This window comes from Thermobia domestica, chromosome 17 (genome assembly GCF_964235325.1).
Source record: "Thermobia domestica chromosome 17, izTheDome1.hap1.1, whole genome shotgun sequence".
NCBI lineage: Eukaryota > Metazoa > Arthropoda > Insecta > Zygentoma > Lepismatidae > Thermobia > Thermobia domestica.
The window spans coordinates 170,347,811-170,366,579 of NC_137470.1; the positions used below are offsets into that span (position 1 = coordinate 170,347,811).

At 36.4% G+C, this 18,769-nt stretch overlaps 1 protein-coding gene across 1 annotated transcript in view; it reads right to left on the reverse strand.

Moving 5' to 3' along the window:
* LOC145674486 (uncharacterized) overlaps positions 1-2,462 on the reverse strand; it is a 63,028-nt gene extending 60,566 nt beyond the window's left edge. The window contains exon 1 of the mRNA XM_081744610.1: positions 2,190-2,462. The gene's annotated coding sequence lies outside the window, so the exon portion shown is untranslated. The remainder of the gene's footprint in view (positions 1-2,189) is intronic.
* Positions 2,463-18,769: the final 16,307 nt, after the last annotated feature.

Genomic DNA, 18,769 nt, shown 5'->3' on the forward strand with positions numbered 1-18,769 from the left:
TCATTTCCTAGAGGCAAGTACTTCTGCGATGTTGCCACGCTGCAGTAATGGCTCTGAGATGCAGTAATGGATTTTGGACCACTACACCTTACTTCACGTTTGGACCTATAACTCAGCAACGGTGCAGAGTTGCGAGCTGTACATTACCACATGACTTACATAGGTATGCTGGATTACACATGTGAAATTTCATTGCTCTACAGTATGTGGAAATGGGTCACGGTAAAACTTTCCCGCGCAGCTCTCGTTGGCCGACAATTTTCAAAGAAATCACACATGTGCAAATTACTCAGAAACTATTGATTTGCGACCCTCGGTTCATATAGGTAAAAATGTTGAAAAGTACTTATAGAATATTCCCTTGCAAGGAATGCATCGAATTACTACTCACATAATGCTCCCAAATTATATTGTTGCTAAACTGAATACGTTCTCTAGTATACAGACACATATACATAGCAGAAATTCTTGCACAAAGCAAGAAATTAAACATCTCGCTGAAACTCTAATCTGTAACGTTAGTGATATGATGAAAGTTTCCATCACATATAAGAGGAAATATTCACACTAGGACTCATCCAAAGAGGGTGGATATACGTACATAAAACTGGTTCAGCAATTACCCTATTTGTAGTTCCCTCTAAACTGTTTGTGTTAAGTGTGGTAATGTGATATCACTCATTGTAAATATTTTGAAGGAACTTATGGAAATAATCAGTGAAAAATTTTTAATTTTTCTACAATTATTTCGAGTGGTATAAAGTTAATTTGTACGAATAATAATAATGATACAGATTCAGAATAGTCTGTCATAAAAATGGAAATTCCACGGCTAAAATGAGTACATGCATATGAAAGACACTGCCAAAGGTATTAAGTTGCACCGGCCGAGCCCTTCTGCACAATGTAGGAAACCTGTATCTTATGTTTACAAACCTAAGGTTACATTTGTCAAACCATGAGAAGTGCTATACTACGATTAAAATGACTGAATGCATTTGAAAGACGGCTGTGTAACATTTTAATTTCCACCAGCGGAGCGTTTCTGCGGAACGGAGGAAACATTTTATGTTTACAAGTATTCAGGTACTCTAACACATACAAGTATGCATATTTTATGTGACATAGCTTTTCCCGGGTTCACTCGAGGAGACTGATCTACCAAATATTAGAAAAGTTGCAGGTAAATACGATGTGAAACATTTTTCGTGAAGGAATGAGAGTGTGAATATAAGTAATTACAGTCAATGCACAGCATACTGTAATGGTGAAAGTATTGTATATGTAAGTGTGCTCTTCCACCCTCGTTTATCCATAAACCCCTCGTACCTGACGCGCCTGCTCTCTATGGACACACCCCTCACTGCCACGCTTTTGCCCTGACTCGATTAAATAGCATCGTACTTTCTAGTGGCCACTTAGCACAAATTGCTTCGTGTTTTACACACTGTAGTTTTATGTTATACTTCCATATTGTATTTATACTGAGCCCTCGTGAAGTAAATCTGCAAGTAGTAATGGAGCTCCTCATTGAAGTGCATGCTCTGCTAAAAGAAATACAAAGCTCTACCTTGACGTGAAAATGTAAAAAAACGTATCAAAATTTGGTAGAACCGTCTGCTCGAGTTCACATTATCGTCGTCTGTGCACACCCTCATACCCTGCGTCGCTGACGCGCCTCCTCCCCGCGCGGCAATGCCATATCAAAGGTAGACAGCATTCGTGCATTTTATCTACGCGAAGTAAGATATTTTCATGTAAATCTTTAGGGGACAAGAAGGATATTAGTGAAAAGGTAATAGTATACATGAGAACCCCCAGATCTGCGTTTCTTCTGTGTTCTATTACCACTTCTACATGAAATACCATAAATTTTCTACGTAGTGCAATAATAAGAAGTATCCATGTGCACAAGACATGCGATATGCGTTAAATCCACCCCCCTCCACACACACAGTCATAGATAAAGTACAAGGGCACTACCTATGCAGATATAAAGTACAGGTACGTTCTTTTTTATTTTCGTATCAGTCGATAAGTAAATCAAAGTCGCTTTGTTACCCCCTTGGTAAGTTTGTAGATACTCAATGAATAATCCCTAAAAGTATGAGCGTCCAGCTCCTTCGGGAACTGACGCGGCTTTACGTATACTATATCCGTACTTTCTTAAATTCTTTCAGTTTTCTTACCTTTTATCCTTCGCAAATCTACACACAAGTACACAATCATATCGCAGGATAAAAGTGTTTAGTCATCAGATTCACTGAGAAAGACCTGGCAATTACGAGGAGGAAGAAAAAAAGTTGAAAAACGCAATATTTTTTTCACAAGGAACTACAACTACTCATAAATGGGTACTAAAGTCCGAAGAACACATTTTCTTTCTGTCAAGCATCTTCGAAATATAGCAGAAATGAACAGTGTTTACATTATGAAAATCCCTCCCCCGAACCTGTTCACACTTTTTAGCAGTGTTGTCAGAACCTGAACACAAAAAGTCGCTAAACGAGAGATGAAATTACTCCTAATTTGGGGTGAAAAGTCGCTAAAAATTATTCGTGAAATTCTTTGTCTTGTGCTAACTATAGACGCTCAAAGAAAGCTTGAACAAGACATTAAATACCTCAAAATTACACGTTCAAAGGACTATTGTTCAAGACACTTGAACAAGAGTCTCGAATGAACTTGAAACAACTTTCACACGATCATAGATATATTGAATCGTCTTCTATATACGTGTTAATAAGTGGCAGTCTAAAACAAGTGATTGAAACTATGAAGACATGGAAAGCAAATATTAGCATATCTTCCCTAAATTTCTGCAGGCATTTGGAATTTGATAGAGTATATTAAATCATTTAGAAAAAAGGGTTAGAAAAAAGTATATTAAATCATTAAGAAAAAAGAATATTAAATCATTCTAGCAGCCCCATCGAATTTTCACGAAGTATTTTGTCCCTTTTACATTAAATGCTGGTTAACTTATGTTAAAAGAGTAAAGTTCTGCGAAGTTGTAAAATTGTTCCCTGTACTAAGTTTTTTTTTTTTTTTAATATGATTCTTCAAATGGCATAATGATGACAGAAACACTCAAAAAGAAAAATCGAACTCATTCCCAAAAGTGTGTGTATGAAAACGCAATGACTGCCTTTTAGTGTTATTTATGCGATTGCATCGAAGACTGTTTAAAGAAAAGGCTAAAAAACAGAGGAAACCAAACGAAGCAATGATTTTTTTCAGCTACTGGACTTATCTCCCACATCTGCATCAAACTTTGTGGACAAACCTATCCCATATTTGGTACTGGTTAAGAATAGCCCGTCTTAAGAAGAACAAACAGTACTGTTAAAATGTGTGAGTGCGTGAAAAAGAGGATTGCCTGGAATAATAATTTCCATTGTTGGTACATGCCTGTATAATGTAGGAATTTAATGGTTACAAGTTTAATGTTACCAGTACCAAATCATTCTAAGGGCTATAGATGAAATCAAATGAGTGAATACAATGTCAAGGATTTGTTGCCTTATTTTTATGTTTCATGCACTATAACCTCCGTCTATGACGTGCCTGCTCGATACGGACGTACGCTTGTGTGGGCTGCTTTATATGCTCCTGCTTTGACACTGTTAAATAGCTTCCTTAATTTTAGTCTTTCTTTCACTTTTGTATATGTGGCATATCTCTGGATGCGCACTTGTACCTTACAGGAAAGCCCTCTTAAAATTAATCTGCACGCACGAAAGTAACTCCTACCTAACTTCTTAAGTATAATGTGTGAATTTCGTGATAAAATAATTGCATATATTATAATAGGATAGCATATTAATCATTTCCAGGGTACTTCAGTCTTCGAGCATGTTATCAATCTGTACGCAATTATTTCTTATTATCCCAGATAAATAACAGAACAAAACGTCTTATTAAAGCAAGAAAACTCAGATATATATTTTTTATTTGTTGGACTCTTCTTTCTTAATCTACACCCGATATTCTTGTATATTAAATTCTCAAATTAATATTTATGCTTATCATTGCTTCAGAATTTAACAATAGTTATGGGCATGCAAGCACTATAACTACAAAAATCGTGTATATTATGAACAGAAATAACAACAATATATTCCAGCGCGAATGTTAGCTTTTGTTTATTATTATAATACACAGTTTGAATATCAGATAATTATGGAAAAGAGTAATAAAGATATATTTATTCAACAACTGCTGCTGTCACACGACGCCATCATAGTTGTTCTGTATTTTCCTGCATTGAACTCAAGAATTGATGGGGAAGGGGTGGCTCAGTGGTAGAGCGTTCAACTCTGGTGCTCGGGGTCCCGGGTTTAAACCCTGCTCCCGCCAAGTGAACTTTGTGGTGGACAAACACCGCGTGCGTGGGTTTTCTCGGGGTTCTCCCGTTCCCTCCCACTTTACTCATTACACCATTTCATTCATTTCTCATCATCACCGTCTCCTTTAGCCTAACCGACATACTGTGGGACGTAAAACTCACACATTTCATTTTAGATCCCTGGCCAAGCAAGTTTGTGGTGCACAACCCGTGTCATTGGGTTATCTCGGGGTACTCCTGTTTCTTCCCACTTTCTCTTCCACAAGCATAAACATGGGACGTAAAACTCAAATATCTAATTTCATTTTTTTTTCGAGCGCTGATTGGCTATTGAACACTCTTCAATGAAACTATTGATTTCAAGACAAAAATGACGGCAGAGTCATTAAATACTCTCGAATGGTCTTGAACAAGAGTCTTGTTCAAGCTTTATTTGATCCTAATTTCATTTTTTTCGAGCGCTGATTGGCTATTGAACACTCTTCAATGAAACTATTGATTTCAAGACAAAAATGACGGCAGAGTCATTAAATACTCTCGAATGGTCTTGAATAAGAGTCTTGTTCAAGCTTTATTTGATCGTCTACAAGCAGTATTACAAGGAACGATTACAAAATTTTGCACATTGGTTTTCATTAAAAGTTCTAGGTAGGTGCATACCTACAATGACCGAATACTGGCCTTTTCTTTTCTGTGGAAAAGCGTTGAAAGAGGTAAAAGCTCCATCTGAAGTTCATTCTAACCAGTGCTGAAAGCCACAGAAAGACATGAAGAATTGAAATGAAACTTCATTCACAAATAATATAAATAAAATGAGTGAACACCTGTCTTTTTCTTTCATGTTAGAACGATTTAAGAGAACAAGTCTCCACAAAACATGTTGTCAGGCGGAAGTGTTATTTTTCGTTAACTCCTAAAAGTGTATTCGCGAATTCAACAAAATTTTTATACACCTATAGTAGACGTAAAATAAGCGAACATGTATTTGTTCCTTTAAGCGAAAAACCGGATTAAGGGCGCGAAAACTTCCTCTACAATTGTTTCCAACCAGTGCTAAATTACACTGAAAGACATGAACAATTTAAATAAAACTTCATACGCAAATAGTAGACAAAAAATAAGCGAACGCGTAAGATACACAAAGAAAAATACAACCACTTCAGAAATCATCAAATCATGTACATTTCGAGTATATATCAAGATTGAAGATCAGAACTAAAGACAGAAACTCATCTGTATTAATTACCAAGGCAATAGTTTACTACGCTGGTGTGGCTATTCTAGCATACGTGTAGATCCCATATCCTTGTTATATCGCACAGTTATATTGTCTTTTTTAGAAAGTGGGGGATGCCATAGATATTTTTTGGAAGTGGGCGGACGACGTCTTCCCGCGTTCCTCTCATTTATACCCCTGGTTATATGTATTATTGACATATTATTATGAAGAAGTGGTAACAAGACATGCTGACAACCAATGATGTGCCATGTCGACCCCACCCCAATATAAGACTGAACCAAGAATACACTTAGTAAAAGGATATGGATTCTCCACGCAAGCAAAAATTAATATTGGAAGTAAATGTTCGTAAACGCAGGTGCCCACCCTCGCTCACACGCCTGTTCCCGACGGACGCACCCCCTCGCTGCCATTTGGGTCCCGTTTTTGCGCTCCTGTCCTTACTCGGTTATATAGCATTCAAGCTTTTTAGTGGCCACATGGCATAAATTGTTTTGTGTTTTTAAGTTAAATTGTGTTTTATGCACTGCGGTTCTTATGTCATATGCCACTACTTATACTCAGCCTTCCTAAAGTCCATCTGGAACATTAATGCAAGTCCTTCCTTAAGAAAGAAACACATTTAAAGGCAGTAAGAGTGCAGTTCCTGCTAAGAGAAGTTCATATTCCATGAATATAAGTATCCTCTTGATTGGTAACCTATTCTTATTTATGCTACGTTACTTTATTCTACCTCTAATCTACACTTCTCCATTCTCTGCTGTTTTACTCTATCTTCTTCTAGAGTTTATTATGCAACTTTATTACCTCTTAACCGTTCTATACTATTCTACTTCAATATGTCCTTTTCCTAGAAGCTACTCTTACTGTATGGTAATTTTCTTCCTTAGTCTACGGTACTTTACTCATCTGTATTCTGCGCTACTCTATACTATGCTAGTCTACCTTATCCTACCTTACAATAGGTCTACTCTATTATTTGATTGAAAACATTTGCTAAAAATGTCATATAATAAGAAAAGTATACTATATATATAATAAAAAGTAGTTGAGTCGTGAAGCTTGATCTACATGTACCAATTTTACCACCCAATAGAATGCGAGGGAGTGTTCCGGCCGTCAACCCCACCCACGAAATTTTTTCAATGTCGTCCTTCGCGTTACACGGAAGATATCTGCTGACAGTGCAGTGTTGTTGGATTGGCGCCAAGTTTCGTTTTGTTAATTGTTTTTTTTTGTTGTTGTTGTTGTTTTATATTTTCGTTGCTACTATTTGTGTTATTCTTACCGTTTTAGAATAATTGTTACAGTGGTTATTGTTGTGTAGCGTTATTGATTAGTTTTAAATGCTTTATTGTGCCTCTTTGTGTATGTGATAACTGTATACTCTTACACGCGTACTTGCTATTGCATTCGTTTATTCCCTTTTTCACCTTGTTTTCGTGTTCCGTTCTTGAGATATGCAATATAAGTGATATTAGAAACAATAAGAATGTGATTGACAAACAAGGGAGATCTGTTATTTTTAGTTTTCTCCAGTTTTTTTTAAGAAGCCAAAGTGGGACGTTCTGTAATCAGCATAAGCAAAGTGCAGGAGATAGAGGTCTGCAGGGGGCCGTAACCTTTAGCCTGGGCCGGCCCGGCCCGTGAATTTATAATGTCAGGCCCGACCCGAGTCCGAAATATGTTTAAATCTTTAGGCCTGAGCGCATGTGATAATCTAATGAGCCCGAAAAAAGCCCGAGTTACAGAAACTTAATTAACACAAAATTGTATTTTTATTTACAGGAATTAGAGGTTTAATTCTGCAGTTGTGCTTTAAAAGTCCTCCAGAAAGAACGATCCGATACATATCGTTGCACAATATATTTACAAAGTTAGGCCCGAAAAGGTCCGAGAAGTATGGTTGTATATTTAAAAGTTTACGAGCCAAGCCCGTGCAACCTCTAACAGAAGAGAACTGCAGAAGCTTGTGGGGTAAGCAGGAGCTCTGTTCAGCGCATTACTGTAGAGGCAAAGGGAGCGCAAGCTTCAACAGATGAAATACCTTTGTTTCTTCAAAGAGACGAATTAACGGAAGACCAATTATCACTGATCTGGATGATTTTACTTAAAATGTTCGCAGAAGGAGAATATTCAACTACTATGAGAACGGTGAGTATCCCACGGTGGATAAACTTCTTCATGATATGAGGAGTGAAATTAACTTTAAGGGGAAACTATCATCCTTACGTTCAATTTTGAAGTCAATAGGTTTCCATTACTGGAATACAAAAGATAGTCGAAAGTACCTTCTTGAAAGAAACGATATTGCAGCTTCGCGTATAACATTTTTACGAAAACTCTGCAAGGCAAGAGAAGACGGGCGGAAGATGTTTTAAATTGATAAGGCATTTATACATAAATATCACTATCATTCCAAGGTGTGGCAAGACGAAGACGGAAGAGGTGGTCTGAACTTGCCTGTGGTGAAAAGGGAAGGGAATAATAGTGTGCCATGTGGGCTCTGGGAAAAAGGGATTTGTGCCAGGATGGAAATTAGTTTTCCGCGGAAAACAGAGCTCTGCTGACTACCACCATTAATGTTTTCAAGGAGTGGGTTTTAAACTTCCTTAATAAGTTACATGACCTAGATATGAAAAATGCGGTAGGGTAGAAGCACCAGTGGTCGTCACTGCACCTGTGTCTGTTGTTTACACACTAAAATCCTTAAAATAAGAAAAGTACATGAAATTAAGAAGTCAGATATTCACTGTTAGCTTCCTTACACCTTTACACCTTTTCTAATAATGTCACATGACGTGTAACAACAAAAGCCTCGGTGGGGAGATGCTTTGGGGAAAAGTAGCGAAGTATGTAACGAAACAACGTGCTGGAGAGTGTTCGCTTGTATTAAAACGTAAGCGAATCAGGTATTTTTTTAGGTTATTTATCAATTTCGAGACTATAGTTTTTATTAATCTGAGTGATTGAACCTTAGATTTAATATGCCTTATGAAGAGTCGTTTCGACATATGATTGGCGTCATATTAAAGGCCTGACTACTGCAGAAAACATATGTTAGTCGAACTCTTTAGTATGACACTAATCATTCGTCACAACGACTCTGCATAAGACTCAATATCTCTAGAATACGTTTGTCGTGTCAAATTTTTATATCTACGAGCATTTTTTTTTAGATAATGGAAGTGGCGAGTACTGGATCACATTTCACTAGAGTTCGCCACACCTGACGCCTTTTGAATCATAATTTGTATATTAAAGGAACCAATAGTCGTCACTGGATTAAACACTGTCAACACAACGTTTGGCTGCTTTATTAAAACTGAATTTTGCTCTCTCCCTAGTTACACCCACCGAACGAAATCCTGGGGGAACTGGGGAATTTCCTCTACAAAATATTTTTGGAAGAGAATTCCACCCACTGGAAACATGCTAGGGAAGGGGGAGAATAAAGTGAAATGATGTCAAACGTTTGCCAAATAATTACAGTAATTCATATGTAATTAATGTGTATTCATATCTAATTAATGGGTGATCTAGTGGTCAGCGGTATAATTCTTTTTTTTTTCTTTCTTTACTCTCTAGTCAGTCCTTCCCCAGTTTTGTTGTCATAATTTTACATCCTGGTTACATTCCGATGTGGTGAATCATGTGCAGAGACTTAGCCAAAGAGTTGGTCCGTGGGGTCCAGTCCCCCTTAGAAAATACTACTTATAGAAAATTAGTTAACAATTTTCACATTAATTTTAAAGATGGCAAGAGTTAGAGCCTAGGTCTGTTGTGATATTTCTATCGAACGAGTGATCCTTTCAAAATGAAAATATCGATATTGAAAGTTTTGATCGGTATATCGACATTTTTGATATTGTTTATATTTCGATATATCCGATATTGTGTCGATATCGATTATCGATATCTAAATCCGAATATTATAAAACCGTATAGACCCCCCCCCCCGAAATGATGTTTAAGGCTACGTGCCGGATTAGGGTTGCGAACGAAACGAGACAAGACAGAATTTTCGTTACAAAATTGGAGACGAGATAGAGCTCTTCCAATAGAAAAATAGCTTTCGAGACGAGACATAACTTTCTCGAAACCTTTTCGAGAGGAGACAGCCTAAAATATTGTCTCGTGCGCATTCCTAGGGTTAAGGTAATGTATTGTTATTAATAGGACTCGGATTTTTGTGCTAAAAACTGAAAATATTTATATTTTATGTGCTAAAAATGAAATTATTTGCTAAAGATTAAAAAAAATATTTAACAAAAAATAGCAAGCAAAAGTGTGGGAAAACACCCAACGTAAGAAAAATAAGTACTGGTGCACACTAATCGCCCTTACTCATCAGATGTAAAAATTCCATCTGAATAACTAACGTCTTTTCCAAATTGTTCATCGTAAAGCCATGCCTATTGTCACGAAATAATGCCTTATATTGAGAAAAGGAACATTCTACATTACACGATATTAACCTCGCGTATTTGAAAAGAGACATATTACGAATATTCACACCATCAACTTCATTTGTGTTTTGGCATACTAATACTTCTGATATTTTACATAGGGTTTTAAATCCAATGTTTTTCTCTTACAAATCCTTAATTTTTTTACGACTTCAGCTTTCCAAGCAGAAAGAACATTCAGCTTTGTTTCAATGCACTCTATTTCCTGTACTTCTTTAACCGAAGTACTCAATAAATCTCCCATAGTTTCTAGTTTCTTTATAGAGTGAGCCAAGAAACTGAAATTGGCATATATGAAAGCCAAATCACTGTCACACTAAATTTTGAACAATTTCAATGGACGAAGTATCGCCTGGGTTTAGTTTAATTACCACATATACAAATGCTTCAATATTCTCTACATAACATAGTATTGCATTATACCAGGTACCCCACTGCGTGATTATGGGTGTTGGAGGAAGTAAAAAAAAAAAATAAGATTTGTTTCTTTGAAAAGTTCAATTCTAGTTGGCAATTTTACGAAAAAGTTTTTCTCATTTGACACTAACTAGTTCACTTTAGTACAAGACGCTCCTTTAGAAGCTCTTTGTTTGGCTTAATTTACCCCAGCATTGATAAGCAGATTTATGACGACGCTGTTTCTGCAGATGGGAAACTGCTAATAAATACGATGGATAGATTTATGTAGCCTACTCTTTTCCCGATGTTAATTTCTTTTGAGGGGAAGTAAAAAATCGTAAAATTTAGAACAAAATAACGGAAAATTATTAAAAATATGTATTTATTACCAAAATGTCTAAAATATTTATTTACATAACTTTCCTCAGAAAATATGTGAAATAAAATCTATAATTTACACTTGCAGACTCTTAATTGGGATAATAAACTTTGTTTTGGGCTTGTACGTGTTTGGAAAAAATATGCTTTTACATATTGATCCGGGCCTTAGTTATTAATCTTAGTATTTTATAGTCTATTCTTAAGCTTAAGGTAATATACAGTATAGTTAAATTATGAGTTCAGTTAACATATTTTATTTCTCAAATTGCTTTAAAAACGTATGTACAAACATTTTTTCATTCTTGAGTGCTCAAAATGAAGTAGTTATCAAACTTAGTTTTTTTTTTTTAAATTGTATTCTTAAGATTAAAGAGATATGCAGTTAACTTTTGAATTCAGTTAACATTTTTCTTTCTACAATTGCTTTTAAAGTCAGTAAAAACATTTTTATTTTCTTTCTTGAGTGCTAAAAGTAGTGTACAGTTTTTAATCTTAGTACTTGATACTATATTCTTAACTTAAACTGGCCAGCAGTTAGTTCTGAATAAATTATGTCAACTTATGTGAGTGACGAACACTAGTAAAATACCCTGACAACCACTGGAACATTTCGATTTTGAGGTGACGGACACTGGTGCAAAACAAGGGATTTAAAAATATATTTTTCCTTCAACGACTATTCGACTTTGAATTGTAACTACATGGTGATGTATAGGAAGGATCATAGTGTCTTTCCAACTATGGTACAGCTCTGAAAGATTCACGATGCTAACAAAAGTGACAAAAGAGTAATGTTTCAACCTTAAGGTAACGGACACTGGCGCTTTTACCCTAATTGTAATGGACAACGCTAGTTACCACTCAGTAATCTTGAATAGATCACCAACTATGAACACAAAGAAAAATTACATAGTTGAGTGGTTATCAGAAAACAATATTCCACATGATCCGAAGCAAACCCGTGTTGAGCTTTTGAAACTTGTACAATATCTAAACGTTGCATTAAGATGTACGAATTGGACGAAATTGCTTCAAGTTTTGGGTGCACTGTAATCAGACTGCCTCCCTATCATTGTCACTATAATCCAATAGAGATTATGTGGGCACAAGTGAGGAGATCGATTACAGACAGAAACAACACATTTAGGATAAACGACGTAGAGAATCTCGTAAATATTGCTTTGGACAGAGTGTCTAAACATCAGTGGGAGACATGTGTCGGTCACGCGGGAAAACTACAAGATGAAGATTTTAGTCTCGAAGTGATTGCTGATAGTACAATGGAAAATTTTGTTATAAATTTACAAGACAGCGATACGGTGAGCGAAGTTTGCGAAGAAGCAGACGAAGATAGACAAGAGGATGAAAAGGCCGAACAACTTGCTGTCCCTCTGGAATAGGTAAGATATTTTTTGTACTCATTTTCTATGTCTTCAATGTTTGGCAACATTGTTGGTAAATTTCAGCTGGTTGACGTTTCCTCAAGTGTGCGCTCGGGAAGCGGTTCCACGAATTGTCCAAAATTTTCCGATTCATCGGAGCTCAAGCAACACATTTCTATGATTGGTTTCTAATCTACACCTTTTCGAACACATGAAGTGGGATCACTATATCTTGATATATATATATATATATATATATATATATATATATATATATATATATATATATATACAGGTTGTCCGGAATGGGACTGACGGTTCTTAAAAGTGTATAGTTTTAATATGGTCAAAGATACAGAAAAACACATGCATTTTTAAAGTATAACTCAAAAACTTTATTTGGTCTTACTTACAAGTCATTCTAACTCAGTGTAACTCCACATAAGCTCCATTTGTAACTCTTACAATATCTAGCCTGAACTCAATCTCTCTCCACGCATTCTGTAACATCTGAGGTGTTACTGAAGCAATCACATTCCTAATAAGGATACTTAAGTTCATCAAGGTTACGCACCTTTTCACCAGAATACACAAGGTCTTTCACATACCCCCACAGGAAAAAATCAGGGGGTAAAATCAGGTGAGCATGGAGCATGACTAATTGGCCCACCACGGCCTATCCAACGACCAGGAAATTCAGTATCAACGTACTCCCTCACTTGTAGGTTTCAATGTGGCGGGGCACCATCCAATTGGAATATCACTTGAGGTGGCAAATGTAACTGGAGAACAGCAAAGTGTTGAAACATGTCTAAGAACATATTTCCTGTTATGGTTTGCTCTATGAAAAAGTGGCCTATAATTGCATTATGTGTTAAAGCACACCAAACATTCAATTTGGGACTGTCTCTAGAATGTTCTATGTATTTATTTATTTGCCTGTTTTGCATACAAATGAGAGTATTCTCGAGCACGCATACAGTTGTCAAAATTACAAAATAATTACATATATGGTATAAAAAAACTTAGGGATAAAGTAATACATACATAACTATGACTTTTATAAGCTTATACAATCATAATATAATTAACAAAGGAAAAAAAACATTTATACATTATCTTCAAAAAACTCATTTACCGAGTAGTAACATTTATCTACTAAGAACTCGTGAAGATTCGATTTAAACATAGGATATGTTTTGTTTTGCGGATTCTCAGATCCCTATATCCTAACATTGTGTCTGTTAACACAGCCAGACAAGTGAAAAGTTGCCTCATCAGAGAAAACAACGTTCAATAGGAAATTATTGTCATAATCAATCCTGCCCAGAATTTCAGTAGCAAAATCTGCTCTCTGTTGCTTATGTTGGGCCTAATTTCCTGCAACAATTGCACCTTATACACGCGCAAACGTAATCGTTTGCGTACCACATCGTGCACTGTTGACTTTGGAATTGCCAATTGCCTGCTCGCTGCGCGAATTGACTTCCTCGGACTACGTGAGAAATACTCTCTTACTACTTCCACATTTTCTTCTGACACACACGATTTATCACAGCTGTGTTTTTTCACTGCACTCCCCGTTGATAAAAATTGATACTTATACGCTTGGATACTGTTGCGTGATGGAGGATCCTTGTGGTAAAAACGTCGAAAGTTTCGTCGAACATGAACAACACTTTTTGTATCTGCACACCACCACACGCATTGCGTCTTTCCGACTACCGATGCCATTTCTGTTTATCGGCGATACTAGCGCTGTTACCGGGAATTGTTCAAGTATGAAAATTTGCTGAATAAAACTTTTTGAATTTTCCTTCAATATGAATGAATCTTTTTCTTCTGTATCTCTGACCATATTAAAACCATACACTTTTAAAAACCATCAGTCACATTCTGGATACCCTATATATATATTCACGTAGTTTGCTCCTTTTAAATTTCCAACGTTGCATAACACCGGTAACAACAAGATATGCTTTTATATCTTTACAACAAATAGAATGCTGTTTTCAACACAAATTAGCCGATTTACCTTCTTGCTAGGAGCATCTACCTACTTCTTGTATGTAAATAGTGTTTCGAGAATATTCCAGTACCATTAAAACACCATTAACTTATTAAGCTCATTCAGTGGCTATACGTACACTTATGTCCAAAATTATTGTCGCATGTCTATAAATATGTTGTTGTAAGAATATAATCTGATAACGAATGCGCCCAGTATTTCTTATAATGTTAGTATGTGTATAATCGGCAAAGGCATGTATGTGGCAAATTTCATATCAAAAGAGCAGTAAATAAGAACAATAAAACGAAAATAAAATTTTCTTGTCCATTTACCAACAATTTGTTTTACTCATTCTAATTTTCGTACTTATAAATCTTTTCCTATGAAATTTATCACAAATATACATTTTTCGATTAAACACATAGTATCAGTACTAAAATTACCCTGCAAAATCATTATCAAATTATATTCTTACAAGAAGACAGTTATAGATATGCAACAATCATTTTGGACATGAGTGTACATACCACAAGGCCACTCCAAGTAATTAATTCAATCTCAAATTAAAAATTACATTTCATGAAGCTATGTTGTTACATTTGACAACAGGAAATACCATTAACATTTATATTTTTTGCACAAACTAACCTTTTCAGGACGGGCAGGGATTTCAAGAAAATGGTAGACCTTTACTTTGGCGGCCCTAACACCCCTCCTAATTCTTCCATGGGTATGAATTATACCTTGTTGGAAATCTTATGAAACAAAGATTCAAGTAAGATAACCTTTGAGGCTACCGTACCCAACTCGTAGAAGAAGAAGAAGAAGAAGAAAGAAAGAGAAAAAGTGAAAAAATATTTTTTTTTCGAAATTTGTGAGAGTCTGGCAACACTGTTTCTAGTCGTACGCTAGAAAAAATATTCTGACCTGTAGGCCAGACATTGATAATAATTATACCAAAAATGAAGGGCAAAGGTACAATAGCTAGGTAAAAAAAAATCGGAAGATAGAATCTAGGTGAATCATCCTGTTCCTATTTTCCCGAGAAATTTTCGTCTACCCTTATGTTGGCAGGCTTAGCGACGCCCCTAAATGTCACACATAAACAAACCATACCTCGTTGGAAACCTTGTAGAACAGACATTTCAGCAAAGTAACTTTCGTGTCTCTCGGACCAAATTAGTAAAAGAAGAAGAAGACGAAAATCATTTTTTTTTCAAAAACACAATTCTTCAGAATTTGTCAGACTGTGGCAACGCTGATATATATCGTACGCAAGCAAAAAAATCTCAGATTTACGCCAGACACTGGAGACAATATCAAAAAATGAAGGGTTTAGATTCAATAAAAATGGAGGGAAAAATTCTGAACACCGAGTCTACGTGAATCATCCTGTATTTTTTCGATAGATTGTGGTATACGCTAACATTGGGAAGTCTGGTGATGCCCCTAATAGTCACAAGCATATCAGCTATAACTCGTTAAAAACCTTAAGAGATACCCATTTCAACAGGGTAACTTTCGTGTCTCTCGGACCAAACTAGTAAAAGAAGAAGAAGACGAGTCAAAATTTTTGCGAAAAAATCTATTTTTTCCAAATTTGTCCGACTATGGCAACACTGGTATTTGTCGTATGCAAGGAGAAAAATTCTTACATTTACGCCAGACATTGGGAACAATGATATAAAAAATGAAGGGTTTAGGTACAATAGTGACAACCTAGCCACTCAGTGCCTAATTGGGGATGCAAAATTGAGTGCAACTAGGCGCCTTCCACTCACCATCTAGAATGAGTGGGACAAACACTGATATTAACTTGCGAGAGGTTTCTCTTTTGGGGATAATTTAAATAACGATACGTCCACTTCATTGAAATAAAACACTGTATTTCGTTATGCTTATGAGTGTACTGTAAGATTTCAGAACTCTAGTAATGACGGATATTAAGATTCATTTTGCCAGACGAGTACAGAAACGGTCAAGTATTGAGCTTTTGAATCCTGAATCGGTGCTACACATACCTGGATAAAACTGGTGTATTTCCCTCGTTGTTCCGGCGTTGAACTCGGCTCCTTTAAGCTGAATCTCCTAGCTGATGAAAGACGAAAATAAGCATTGAGGTATGGCTCTTCTCCAATGCTACTCTCTGCGTGACGTTCTACGTTGTTAGGATGATTTGGAATATGAAGTATTTCCTCCTCCTGTCATCTGGCTGATTCTCGAATAGAACTCGGTTCTCCAAACTCGAACCGAAGAATGATCACTGTGACTTGATCATAAACTCTACTATAGACTTCTTATCGACTCTCGATGAATTCTCTTCCAAATGTCCAAGAACTGTCGAATCTCTAAGGACTGATCCACTGCTCCCAAAACCTTCTCGTCCTCCAGTTTTGTTTCGCCTTGTCCAACCTCCGTCGTCTGCTTGTCGTCTGCTGCAGCACGTGCAACACCGTTTTCACATGGAGAGACAAATTCCTTCCATGTGTCAAAACTCAAAATTGCAATCCTCGACACGTTCTGATTTCCCGATTCTAAGCAATTCTCCGTACATCCGTAATCTCATGAAATTCGTGAAATCCTACAGATTCACTTTATACAATTTCTAGAATCTGGCTAATGTGAGGATAGACACATTGTCAACATTTCCTTCCTACATTGCCAGACTCTCAACGATGACATTCTTGTACACATGTGTTTACAATAAACTGCTGACACAAACATGAGCTACATTGTGCAGCTTGCATTTACTCACATATACAACATTTAATTCCCATAACCTCAATAAATGATTTTGTAACATAAACATAAAATAGAATCAAAATATACAAATTATTTTCCTCGAAAATCGAGTCCTGCTACAATAGGAATGTAGGAAAAAATTCGGAACCCCGAACCTACGTGAAACATACTGTATTTTTCTCGATAGATTGTGGTATACGCTAATATCGGCAAGTTTGGCCACGCTCCTAATTGCCACAAACATATCAGCTGTACCTTGTTGGAAAGCTTATGGAACAAACATTTCAACAAGGAAACTTTCGTGTCTGTCGGGCCAAACTAGTAAAAGAAAAAGAAGACAAAAATGAAAATTTTGGGTGGAAAATCAAGTTTTTCTAAATTTGTCGGACTATGGCAACACTGTTGTTTGTCGTTTGCATGAAAAATAATTCTTACATTTACCCCCGTTATTGTGAACAATTGTGCAAAAAATAAACCGTGTAAGTGCAGTAGGAATGCACTCTTACTAACGGTAGAGAATAAACTCGCATTGGTTCACTTAACATTGTTCGTCGCAAGATCATTGCTTTTCTTTCCTTTTGCTTCGTCAGGAAGATTTTTTCTAAAACGAAATAACTTGTCAAAGGAAGGAGTTGAAAGAAATGCATATTTACGACCCTTAGGTTCAACTGATAGCTGCAGCTGACTTTGACCAGGCTAAAAATAGAACCGTGCGTTCTGAGGTGATAACTGTTTTCCTTTCGCTCTCTCTCTCCCTCTCTCTCTCTCTCTCTGTGTGTGTGGGTGGGTGTCTGTTCAATAATTTATCTTGTTGGAATGTCTGTTCTATAAGCTTTCCAACGAGGTATAGCTGATATGTTTTTAACAATTAGGAGCGTGTCCAAGTCTGCCAATGTTAGCTTATACCACAATCTCTCGAAAACATACAAGATGATTCACGTAGGGTCGGCGTTCCGAATTTTTTTCTTCACTCCTATTCCACCTAAACCCTTCATTTTTCTACGTCGTTGTTTCGAATGTCTGGCGCAAATGTGAGAATTATTTTCCTTGCGTACGACAAATAACAGTGTTGCCATAGTCCGACAAATTTCGAAAAATTTTAATTTCCCCCAAAAATTTTGATTTCGTCTTCTGCTTCTTTAACTAGTTTGGTCCGAGACACACAAACGTTACCTTGTTGGAATGTTTGTTCTATAAGCTTTCCAACGAGGTACAACTGATATGCTTGTGACAATTAGAAGCGTGGCCAAGCCTGCCGATATTAGCGTATACCACAATCTATCGAAAAAAATAGAGGATGATTCACGTAGGTTCGAGGTTCCGATTTTTTCTTCATTCCTATTGCACCAACACCATTCATTTTTTATATCATTGTTCCCAATGTCTGGCGTAAATGTGAGATTTTTCCCTTGCGTACGAAAAATAACAGCGTTGCCATAGTCCGACAAATTTCCAAAAATTTGATTTTCCACCCAAAATTTTGATTTTCGTCTTCTTCTTCTTTTACTGGTTTGGCCTGAGAAACACAAAAGTTACATTGTTGGAATGGCTGATCTATAAGGTTTTCAACGAGGTATAGTTTGTGTGTCTGTGATAATTTGAAATCTTGCTAGGGCTGTCAACGTTAGAGTACATTACAGTGGATATTGAATAATATACAGGATGTGTCACGTAGGTGTGGGGTTCTGAATTTCTTTTTCCATTTGTATTGAACCGATGGGTTTGACATTTGTGTATCATTGTCCCAAATATCTGTCGTAAATGTGAGATTTTTTTTCTTGCGTACGATGAATAACA